Source organism: Haemaphysalis longicornis, unplaced genomic scaffold (genome assembly GCF_048455015.1).
Source record: "Haemaphysalis longicornis isolate Haplotype H1 unplaced genomic scaffold, Haemaphysalis longicornis Haplotype H1 scaffold_2, whole genome shotgun sequence".
Taxonomy (NCBI): domain Eukaryota; kingdom Metazoa; phylum Arthropoda; class Arachnida; order Ixodida; family Ixodidae; genus Haemaphysalis; species Haemaphysalis longicornis.
This window is the reverse complement of record NW_027526295.1, coordinates 207,993,341-208,004,273: the sequence shown is the minus strand read 5'-3', so window position 1 is coordinate 208,004,273 and position 10,933 is coordinate 207,993,341. Positions and strand designations below refer to the sequence as shown.

General features: G+C 45.1%; 1 long non-coding RNA gene across 1 annotated transcript; it reads left to right on the top strand.

Moving 5' to 3' along the window:
• The first annotated feature begins 3,423 nt into the window (after positions 1-3,423).
• LOC144167613 (uncharacterized) lies at positions 3,424-5,173 on the top strand. The gene is made up of 3 exons (XR_013322058.1): positions 3,424-3,472; positions 4,711-4,852; positions 5,041-5,173. It is a non-coding gene; the product is annotated as an uncharacterized LOC144167613 (long non-coding RNA).
• Positions 5,174-10,933: the final 5,760 nt, after the last annotated feature.

Genomic DNA, 10,933 nt, shown 5'->3' with positions numbered 1-10,933 from the left:
TGGATGAGTCTGCACACTTCGTACTGCTAAACATGATTAACACTTACTGGGCCTCTGGTGACGTTCCGGACGAACTCACCCAACCCACCATCTGTAAACTTATTGAACGCTTGATCAACAACCGCCTTCAGTATTATTCGGAATATGTACGCCCGTGGTTCCATCCGTCCCAGACTGGCTTCCGTCCTAACCTCGGTACTTACGATTGCCTTTGGCTACTACTACGTCACGAGCTCGTAATCCAGATTATGTCCTCACGTTCGACGTACGAAAAGCCTTTGACAATGTTAGTCAGGCAGCGATCCTTGAAGAGCTCGCTATAGCCTTTCCAAGCCAAATGACTCAAAACTGGATAAGGAATTTTTAGAAAATCGACCGATTCGGCTCCACAGAATGCACCCAGGATGGAGCCCCAGGACCTTTTATCTAGATATGGGCGTTCCACAGGGTTCTGTCCTTGGACCCGTACTTTTCAATTTGGCCATCGCACGCGTCGCCAGCAACCTAGAACGGGACACTGCAGCTCGTTTTGCCTTCTATGCCGATGACCTCACAGTATGGGTTGAGGCCGCCGACTACACTCTTAATCTGGTTCCATGTAAGTTCCAACTAACCGGGGCGATCCACATATTTTTATCTGGATCCAAACGAAGAATAACTGGAACGAGAGATATTAGTGGATCTTATCTGGAACTGTCCATTTGTTTTCTTTAGGTTTGTGTTTATTATGTGGAACCGAATAAATGAGGGGATGCGCTGTCGGCCGTTCCAGTTACTGTTCCACTTATGTCCCAGTAAAAATTTTGGACAGTGCTTTTGTATATTTTTTGCTCGTGTCTTGTTCCACATAACTTGTGCGCTGCAGTGAAGTATGCACTGAATCGTGCATTAACTGGAACAATGAACCACATATATATTTGACACGCTTTGGCGCACAAGCGCACGCACAAGCACTTGCCCGCACACGCCCACAGACATAGATACAGACACGAACGCACACCCGCGCACCCACACATACACACACACATGCATGCAGTCACACACGCACACACGCACGCACCACATAAAATTTAATAAACTTCGTCGATATCTATGGAACTGTCTTAGAGCAGTTTACTTATATAAGACGGCTAAAACGTATTTTTAGTGACGTTATTTGACAGAAAACAATATGTCCACTGCTATAACAACACCGTACAAAGCATGAAAGGTGCGAGAAAAGGGTATCTTAGCGAAAATAGAAATTTCACGAACCCCTTTCAGGTTGTCTGCGGCGCTCAGATACGTCTGAAATCACCAATGACTTGAATTTCAGAAGGACCAGATGTCCCCAGGTTCTCCTTCTGCGTTTGGGATAGAGCCGTGGTAGTGCTGAAGAATTCATTGGGCTTTTGTGGATACCTCATAAAGAAATATATATAGTTGTTGAGACTATTGCAAGTTCTGCATTTGGTTCACAAAGCGTCGCAGAAACATTGTTTTTTGCTCAATGCTCAGCCATCAGCTCGCTGTGTTGTTGTACGTGCACAATTTTAAGTGCTTTACAGGAACGTATGAATGGCTACAATCTGCTGTAAAATAGGTACTTAGTTCACTTTATTTATGCCCTGATGCGGTATATACATAGTGTTAACCGACTGTGCCGCATTTTACACTGCACGCAGCATGTCACGAATGCAGTTATATATGCTTGGATGTTCGTTAGCATTTTTCGTCTCGTGCATACTATTAAGGGTGACTCACCTGATCCAATTCATATGGGACTCACTAATTCATGACGCAAATTCATGAGACTTACTAATTCAAAAGCACCATGTACCGATACAAGAAGTTTTACAAATTCACAGAAATGACACTAACGACCTGGTTTGCTTCTTCTAGAAATACAGTAGACCCTCGTTAAGACGAACTTGGTTAAAACGAACACTGATTAAGAACCACAACATTTTTCTCTTGTAACGTCCACAATGCAATACCCCTCCGCTTAAGACGAATTTCGGATAATACGCATACATTTTTACGGTCCGTTCGTGTTCGTCTTAACGGGAGTCTGCTGTATATCATTTCTTTGCAGAGATAAAAAAAAAACAAGAAACGCATTTTGGTTTATCCAGTCTTCACTGGAAGGTGCTAGCGGTCTCACCATGCGAGAGTTTTATTTCTTTGTTTCAGTAGAGAAGCGACATATATCTAAAATAAGCAAACTAGGCCGTTGTGAATATCGGTATGTATTTGTAAAACTATTCGTATTGGTGCACGATGGTTTTTAAGTCCGTTGGTCATGACGTAGTAAGTCCGATAGGAATGCTAACATGTGAGTCCCTTTTAATTTCCACAAGCAAAAACAAGAGCCTCTTTGCAAAGAGCGATTGACTGGGTGAACAGAACTAAACCTAGATATACCATGTGATACCTGCATTATTTTGTATGTATTAATTCTGAAATGACATTGTAATTCCTAATTATGCTGTGCAGTAACGGCAAAAATACGCAGAGTTAACTTGCTGTTGTTGTGTCTTGTCATAGTAATTGAAGTTCATTGAATGACCCGCCTTCTCCAGCTGCTTCCCCAGTTGCTGTTTACCTGTAGTATTGGTGTTCAGGAGGGAAAAGGGCTGGGAAACGGGCCGATGTATTATTACTTACTAATTAGCTGTAAGTAGCTTTATATAACGTGGGTATCTAAGAGCGTCGCAGTATATTTTATTGACTACGGAAAGGCTTGTTGTCAAGAAAAGCAGTAAATGAAGCCACGCCCTTTTGCATTCATTGTAAACAGTAACGGAGAAATTGTCATCCAAAGTTAAGCTCGGATATCGCACGCACTCACGGCCCTCCGCGAGAAACAACTTTAGCCAGTACTCACGCGCTAACGCGGCTATTATCTGAGCTTTGTTTCGGCCTCAGCGGGCGTAAACGTCCGCTTAGACGCATACGCCCGTTTTCCGAATCCAATAAAAGCCATCACGTGTGCCGAGTTTGTATGAGTTCTTATGCGGGCGCATCGCCAAAGCCTCCGCGAGAACGAAAGTACGCCGAAGCCATGAGGAAAAGACCGCCACTCCAGTAGCGCATTCAATGCGCATGCGTCAGCAGCAGCACGGCAGAGCTGTTTTTGCGTTGATTCACGGTACAGTGGGGCTGCAACGGGTACGATGACGACGGATTAAAATCGGGACTGCGTCAACACTTTAAACGACAGCAGCGCTCCCATCTTCCAGGATTCCCTCCGCTAATTTTACGGTCTTCCGCATGCAGCGCCACCAGTGGCACTCCCAAGCGGGTTTCTCAATTGCTCGCGCGATGCGCCTGATATTTACTAAAGAAATTCTCGGTCACGCTGGCGAGAACCGTTAGCGCCGTTAGCAGTTTAAATTGGGTTGATTGCGGCGTGCAACTGCGAATGTTTTCACATCCCTGGGCTGTATTTCCTGCTCGACGATGTGGAGTTTTGCCAGGAGGCGCAAAAAAGGTCAGTGCTGCTTATTTATGTGCTGGTAACGGTTGTTGTTCAGTGACATCCTTGTTAACTGCGCCCGATAAACATACCGCGTCTATGCCCGTTGTTCGTGTGTCGTTCATGCTTGTGGTCGCGGCGTGTAACATTTTGTGCTGGAGAAACGTTTGCAGCCGTGATTTACCAAAACTCCCGTGTTCGTGGGTCAGAGTCGGCTGGACATTTCTGACTGCGTACGTCAAAGTTCCTGGTTTGCGCGTTTCATGAGTGGATGTTCCTTTACTGTGTGGCTTTGCTTAGTTGTATATTGACGGTAGCTGTGTATGTCTGCGGTAGCGAATCTTCTCGGGTTAGTCGCTCGCGAAAATCGCGCGTGCACAAGTGTACAACTTCCAAGCAAGTTTGTCGGAGCGTCCGTCCTTAGATTTATTGGTATTTTTAAAACTTGCGTGGTAATTGCGGCGTTGTGTTAGTCTGATGAGTAGAATGCCATTTACTGTGCTTACCAGACCGGGAGTCTTCGACCTTGCCCGTTGCGCGCAAGGTAGACGCTATTTCGAGTTGTGTTGATGTGCTTTCAAGGCGTCAGCTTACGTTTATCTGTGCAGTGTGTTATGCAGTTCCATGTTTCTTCCAATTCCTTTAAACCAATTGAGATGATCTATTTTACATTGCCTGAAGTGTAGAGAAATGGAAGGGACAGTGGTTGTCTTAGCAGTACCGCAGTAACAAACGTTTCTTTTGTAGAGGGGAAGAAATATGTGGAAACACGCAGCGGGTATATAGAAAGTGTGCTGCCGTTTCTATGCTGTTAATGTCAATGGTAACTTGAGACTTCAGGATAATTATCCAATATCCATAATTAGTGGTTGCTACTTCACGAACCGCGTTAGAAATAAGCCACTCTTGCATTTTTATGCCGTCAATGTCGGTGGCAACCCGAGAGTCGAAATAATTTCCGACAACGCTCCGGTGATAAGTTCTTGCATCACTATGTGCACCCAACATTAACCCATTTCTGTGCTTCCTTGAACTTAAAAAATATACTGCGAAAGCAGATTGCTACATTCTGTATTCGATCTGTGTAACCTGTCCAGATGCAGACTATGGTTGACTGTGGAGAAATTTGTCTCTACACTGGTAGTTTGCGACAATTGTTTTCCTTTCTCTGAAGAACAGAAATTAAAATGAATTATTTCCATTCCTTACATATACCTGTGAAATCATGGCTCTGGCATTCACTGTGGCTGAAGACATCTTCGGCACGCCGAGGCGTCGTCGTGACAAGTGTGACAGATTGTGAATGCATTGTGGAAGTCATAAAGCCACGAAAGAGTGCCTCTTGAGTGTTGCGTATTATACAGACGTTCACCACTCCGCGTGGAGCAATGACAGGTGAGCCTAAAAATGTTCAATTATTTTTATATTTAAAATTGTTTCGCCTGAAAACGTTACCAGGGCTCCTGATGCAAAATAAATTTTAGCACAACTAATCAGGCCTTGTACGAGATCTTGTAGTACTCCCTTCTTAGAGGGAAGCGTAAATTTATGCTTCGATATTTTTATACTGTTTTTATTTCTAGGAAATAGGGCGGACCGTGACTTAAAACAATGGAACAAGGAATGCATACTGCCATTTTCCTGGTTCTTGAAGGCGTGTGTTCACCGTTCTTGAAGTCGTGTGTTCACAAAAAGGAAACACGTGAAAGCCGTTGTACGGGATATCATTGCATTCTACAAGTAAGTACGCACGTCCAGTTCTGGAACTTTGATGGTCCCTTTTTAGGTAGTTGCATTATGCGTAATGGCTTCGGAACACCATTTCAGTGACAACTTGACCTGTAGGTGAAAACGACAGTAAGAGCTTTTGGGAACACGTTGGCAAAACTTTCCTGGAAAATCACTCCGAGGAGGCCCTGCCAGGAACGCCTGCATCTTAATTTTAGTTTGGTAAGTTGGCATTTTATTTTTGTGGCACTCAATTTATGGTAGTGTTTATTGAAGCTGGCATTTTATTTTTGCGGGACTGAATTTGTGGTAGTTTTCTTTGTAGCAAAATCTTACTGTTAAGAATATATCGTGAACTCCAAATTGGGAAATACCTTCACATTCAGCCTGTTTCGGATGCTGCAACATGTGGACAAAAAGACTACTATTTTGCATTCAAGTTTTGCAAACATTTTGCTTTCACATTGAGAGTTGCTGCTGTGATAATACGGCGCCACGGCCACGCCCAATGCGGTTGCTTTCCAAAATTAGAGAACTGCCATTGACAGTCTGTGCTAATATTTTTTGTACATTGTTAGCAGCATTCCCAGAAAAGAAACCAAGAAATCGCTGATATTTCAATCCATTACTGTGCTATAAAAGGGGTATCCTAAGCAACTCACTCATTTAAAGCCATCGTCTAACAAAATTTTCTTGTTCCTTCCTTAAAGGTAGATGACGTGGTCCAGTTATTTCGACGTCCAGTTATTTTGAGAGAAGAGAATGGCAGCGTAAATATTGTCTGCAAGAAACACGTCATGGATTTTCCGCCTGCATTGTCGCATCAAGATGTGGTCATCCTCCTCGCCGTATATTTCATCTTAATCTCCTGAAACTTATGCGACTTTGGAGAGTTCTTGGGACTTTTGCAGAGAGTTCTTGGCCATTTAACAGTGGCCTGGTGTCATTTAAGTTTAAAGCTCTGTTGAAAGACTTGATGTGGTCACTCTACTTGGCGTTTTAAATTATTGTTAGACGTTTAAGCCTATTCGGAAAGATATGTCGTGGTTCAAATGATTGGTAGATGCAAGCGGCATGTCAACTGCAAAAGTGAAGTCGTGCTTTCCTTTGCAATTTTTCATTATTGGCACAAAGCGCAGGCTGCCTTTGCCGCTGCTCTGTTACTCTGTTAATGTAGCTAATGGCACTGCACTGTAACGTTTTTATTATTCAAGTGCAGCTCGAAATTTTTTTCCATGGCAGTGCTGCTGTTGATGGATGCAAACGTGAGAGTAATTATTTACACAGACGGTTTGGGGTTTTATTAATCAATTTTTGTACTGTATCTTAGCTGACACCTAAGCCCTAGAAGAATGCGAAATATACATATTTGGCTTGAAAAAGTTGTTTACTTTGGACGAAGTTGCATTTCTCGCTTGTTAGAGGCAGTGCTTTGGTCACAAGCATACTGTCGTCATGATAGTAGGGTTTGTATAGCACGCAACTGAATTTTTCCTCAGATAAATGTTTCGGCTGGAAAAATGCTTCCAAGTTCTCTTGGTAAAATTGGTCACCTGTATGTTTCAACGCTACCTGGCTTGGTTACTTGGGATGTCTGAATTGTTCTTGAGGGAACTAATAACGTCTTTAGAGTTAGGCTGCTTGATAAATTTTAAAATGCGTAACATGCTCCGAGCTATCTGGTTTGTAAAATTTTGTAAGATTCACACTAAGTGCAATGAGTTTTTTTATGGATAAGTTATTTTAAATAGCTACAAATTGTCGGGGAAAGAACGCGGCTTCAGTGAAAGGCTTTTTCAGGGCGCGTATATAGTCGGTTTTGGCTACAGATAGCTTGATATTACAGTTAGCTTGATATTGATATATGGTGTATGTTTTAGTTGTGCAATAGTGCCACATGCTTCCGGTAATTTTTTATGTGCAAATGTTAAATTGTTAGTATTGGCTCCGGTGTTCTTTTCCTAGACTCTTGCAGGTCTTGTGATAATCCAACCGTGTATGGCTTGTATTTTTGGCTTTTCCCTACAATTTAATAGCAAACTGCATTTTTTGGAACCGGGATACGTAAACATGGTATGGCAAGCGCTGTGGGTACTTCCGCATTTGCGGTACCTGATTTCATGTCATAAAACAGCATATTTTATGCTCACTGTTGTGTAATGCTTTTTAAGTTACTGCGAGGGTAGATGTACAAGTCTGTTTGTGACGCGGTTGCGCTTAAAGCCATCTTTATTACCCACGTGTTTTTAGCAAAAAAGAATGGTAAATATTAGCAAAAATAGGAAAATGCCACTTAGATCGTTTTTGGCCACTTGATATCGTTTTGGTATTTGATCCTGTACGCTGGTCATTTTCTGCCCAAGTGGAAACAGATATGTCTCCGTATCTCAAATGTACGCAATAATACGAGCGAATAAAATTTCCTTAGTGTTTTTAAAAGCATTGTATCAGTGCTAATAGTTGGTTTGGTGTGTATTTTAATGCGAGTCTTGTTTCTTTTACATGCAGCCAAAACCCAGAACAGGATTCGGCGGATGAAGCCAAAGTCTCTGTGTGCCGCTCCAGGTATCTCAGACCAACTTTTATATAGAACTGTGCTCCGATAGCCAACTGTTGGGAACTGTCAGGGACCACACTGCTGCGGCGGTTTCTGTTTTCCAATTGTTGGTATCACTGTGGGCCATATGTCAAGGCTGTGTTAGAATGGTGCTTGCGGTTTCCTGCTGATACCAATGCATCCGCCAGCCTGGCAAATGACCTCAGTTTATACCAACAGGAAAGCAGATATGTTGGAAAAGTGGAGTCCCATAGACAGCTCCTCAACGTCTATCGGAACACCGTTTTATATAAACAGCTGGTCTGAAGGTACGTGGAACGGCGCACCGGATAAATCCATAATCATTTTACGTGGATCAGTGTTCCAGTAACTTACACTACCAGTTTATTTGGAACAGTGATCCGTATATTTTTATTTGGAACGCCGATCCAGATAATATAGCTGCAAAAATATGTGGTGCACTGTTCCACTTACATTTTCAGGATATGTGGAACACGGTTCCAAATATATAAGTGGAACTTTTTTGCAAAAAAGTTCCAGTTACTAAGTGGATCTTATGTGGATCCAGATTAAGAGTGTACGACTGCACCGAGGACATGGCAACAGAATTGCAGGCGGTGGTGAACAGCCTTTTCACTACTCTTCCAACTCTCGGCTTCAGTTAGCACCCGAGAAGACCGAATTTCTCCTGGTCCACGGTCAGCACCACCCTGCCACTAGTATGCATCATACTATTTACTTCGGCGACACACCAATTTCCTCCCACTGTGTTCATATCCGCTTGCTCGGCATCCCCCTCGCCAGCCACGATAGCGCTCGACAGTGAATAAGTCAACTGCGGAAAAATTGGAAGCCAATGCTCCACTTAATCTCTCGCCTCTCAAACAAATTTGGCGGTGCTCACCAATCGGCGTGCCTCACGCTCTGTCGGGCGGTAGCGGTCGGTCGTCTCACTTATGGCGCTCCGGCCTACAGCATATCCACGACTCATAAGAAACATTTAGCGGTCCTTTATCGGGCCATGCTCCGCACCATCACTGGACTTCCCAGGCATACCCGCATCGATGCTCTTGAACGGGCTGCTCCTATGCCTCCCATGGAAGAGCTCCTCGCGGAAACTCTTGGACAACATGACCTTAGGCGACATTAACACCACAGGGGGCTGCACTGTCCGCCTGGGACTTCCGCATTCTTCCGACGCTTCCCTCGGCCTTACCACCACCACCTCCTTGGTCACTCCCGCCTTTCGCAGTGACCCATCAGCGAACTGGTATCCCCCGTACCCGACCAGTTGCCCGTGAGAAAGCCCTTCAGCGCGTCCTTGCGACAAAATTGCCAGATGAAGTGGACATTTAGACGGACGCCAGCCTTTCGCCTTCCCATATGGGTCTGGCCTGGCGCTGCCCAGCTCGGCCGGACCTTGACGGCTCTGTCATTCGGCTGGGGCACCACTCGTCTCCCTTGGAAGCAGAACTTCAGAGCATCCTCAGCGCATTGGATCACCTGACCTACGGTATTGCAACGCCGCCCCCTCCACGTTTTCGGATCCTCACGGACTCCCATCAGGCACTTCAAGACTCCGCAAGCCCTTCAGTGATCACCGAACTGTGCACGAAATTAAACACGTGATCGCCATTCTGGCTCGCAATGGGACCACTGCCCGATTGGCATGGGTGACGGGTCACACGGACTCGGATGGGGGCAACCAGGCTGCACACGATGCAGCAAGGGAGTGTCTCATTAGTACCCCTCCCCTGGACGACGACGCGTCGCTCCCCTCTTCTGACCCTCGCCTTCAACTTGACCGCGCACGCCATGCTCGGAAGGTACGCCTTGCGTCCGTTACTCCCGCTGGCTACCTGGCTCTGGCTCCTCCGATGCCTCGCTCTGCGGAAATCTTCATCAACAAAACTGTTGCTAAGGCAGCCCTCACACCCCACATCATGAGAAAATGGATTCACCCGGCAAGATCTCCATCTCCTTACTGCCCCTGTTGTGAAACATCAGTGTTCGCCACGCTCAAACACTTCATCTGGCACGCGCCGCATTTTCCTTGTACCGCCAAATACTTGTCAACGCTTTGCCATGTGATTCCTCTCAAGACGACCCCCCTTTCGAAGACGCTAATTTTCTTACAGCCCTCGGGGTGTTCGGCCTAGAGAGTGGTCTCTCGAGATTAGCGTAAACCGGGGCCTACCCCGGTCGTAACAGTTGACTTGACTGCACTCACACGATCCCAATAACCCTAGCCTGGCTCTGCTGACGTCAGTGATCTCTTCTATGGCGTTCAAGGACCTACCATTTGTGCTACTCGGCTACTCCTCCCTACCTTTTCCCCCTCTTCCCTTATTATGGCCGCATGGCCTTCCCTTTGAAATAAAGGATTTCAATAATAACAATTTTCCGTTATGATTCAGGAACCTATATATCGATCCGAATTAAGCGCCAATACATCGACGTTTTTTCTCCCATAACAACATAACTAGAGCCCGTCTGCCTGCAAGTACTGAAATTGTGTTCTAAAGAATTTGATTGATTGATTGATTGATTGTGGGGTTTAACGCGCCGACGCAACGCAGGCGATGAGGCGCGCCGTAGTGGAGGGCTCCGGATTAATTTTGACCACCTGGGGATCTTTATCGTGCGCCGAAATCTCGTACACACGGGCGTTTTTGCTTTTCGCCTCCATCAGAAAAGCGGCCGCCGCGGCCGGGAATCGAACCCGCGACCTCGTGCTCAGCAGCGCAACGCCTTAGCCACTGAGCCACCGCGGCGGGTGTTCTAAAGAACTATATAAAATGCTGGCAGTACCATGAAATGTACAGAAATGCTGTAAAAATATAACACTAGAAACAACCCTGCCGCATCATTTATCTATAGGACGTTTGTGATAGCAGGTATTCTATAGAATACCTGCTATTACAAAAGATTTTTAAGCGGAAAGTAAACCTATTCGTTTTTATGAGACAATGCTGTCCCGCCCCGACCTGGCACACTCCCCCTCCCTCCTCCTCCCCACGCCAGCGCGAGCCATCTCCGATTTCTTGTGCGCAAGAAAAAAAGACCAAGATTTTATCCCCCTTAAAACCAGTGTGCTTTACAAAGAGCATGAATAAGCCTTAATATTATATACATCACGTTTCATACCAATTTTTTTAGGATTTATATACTCTAAGTGCGCGCAATGTGGC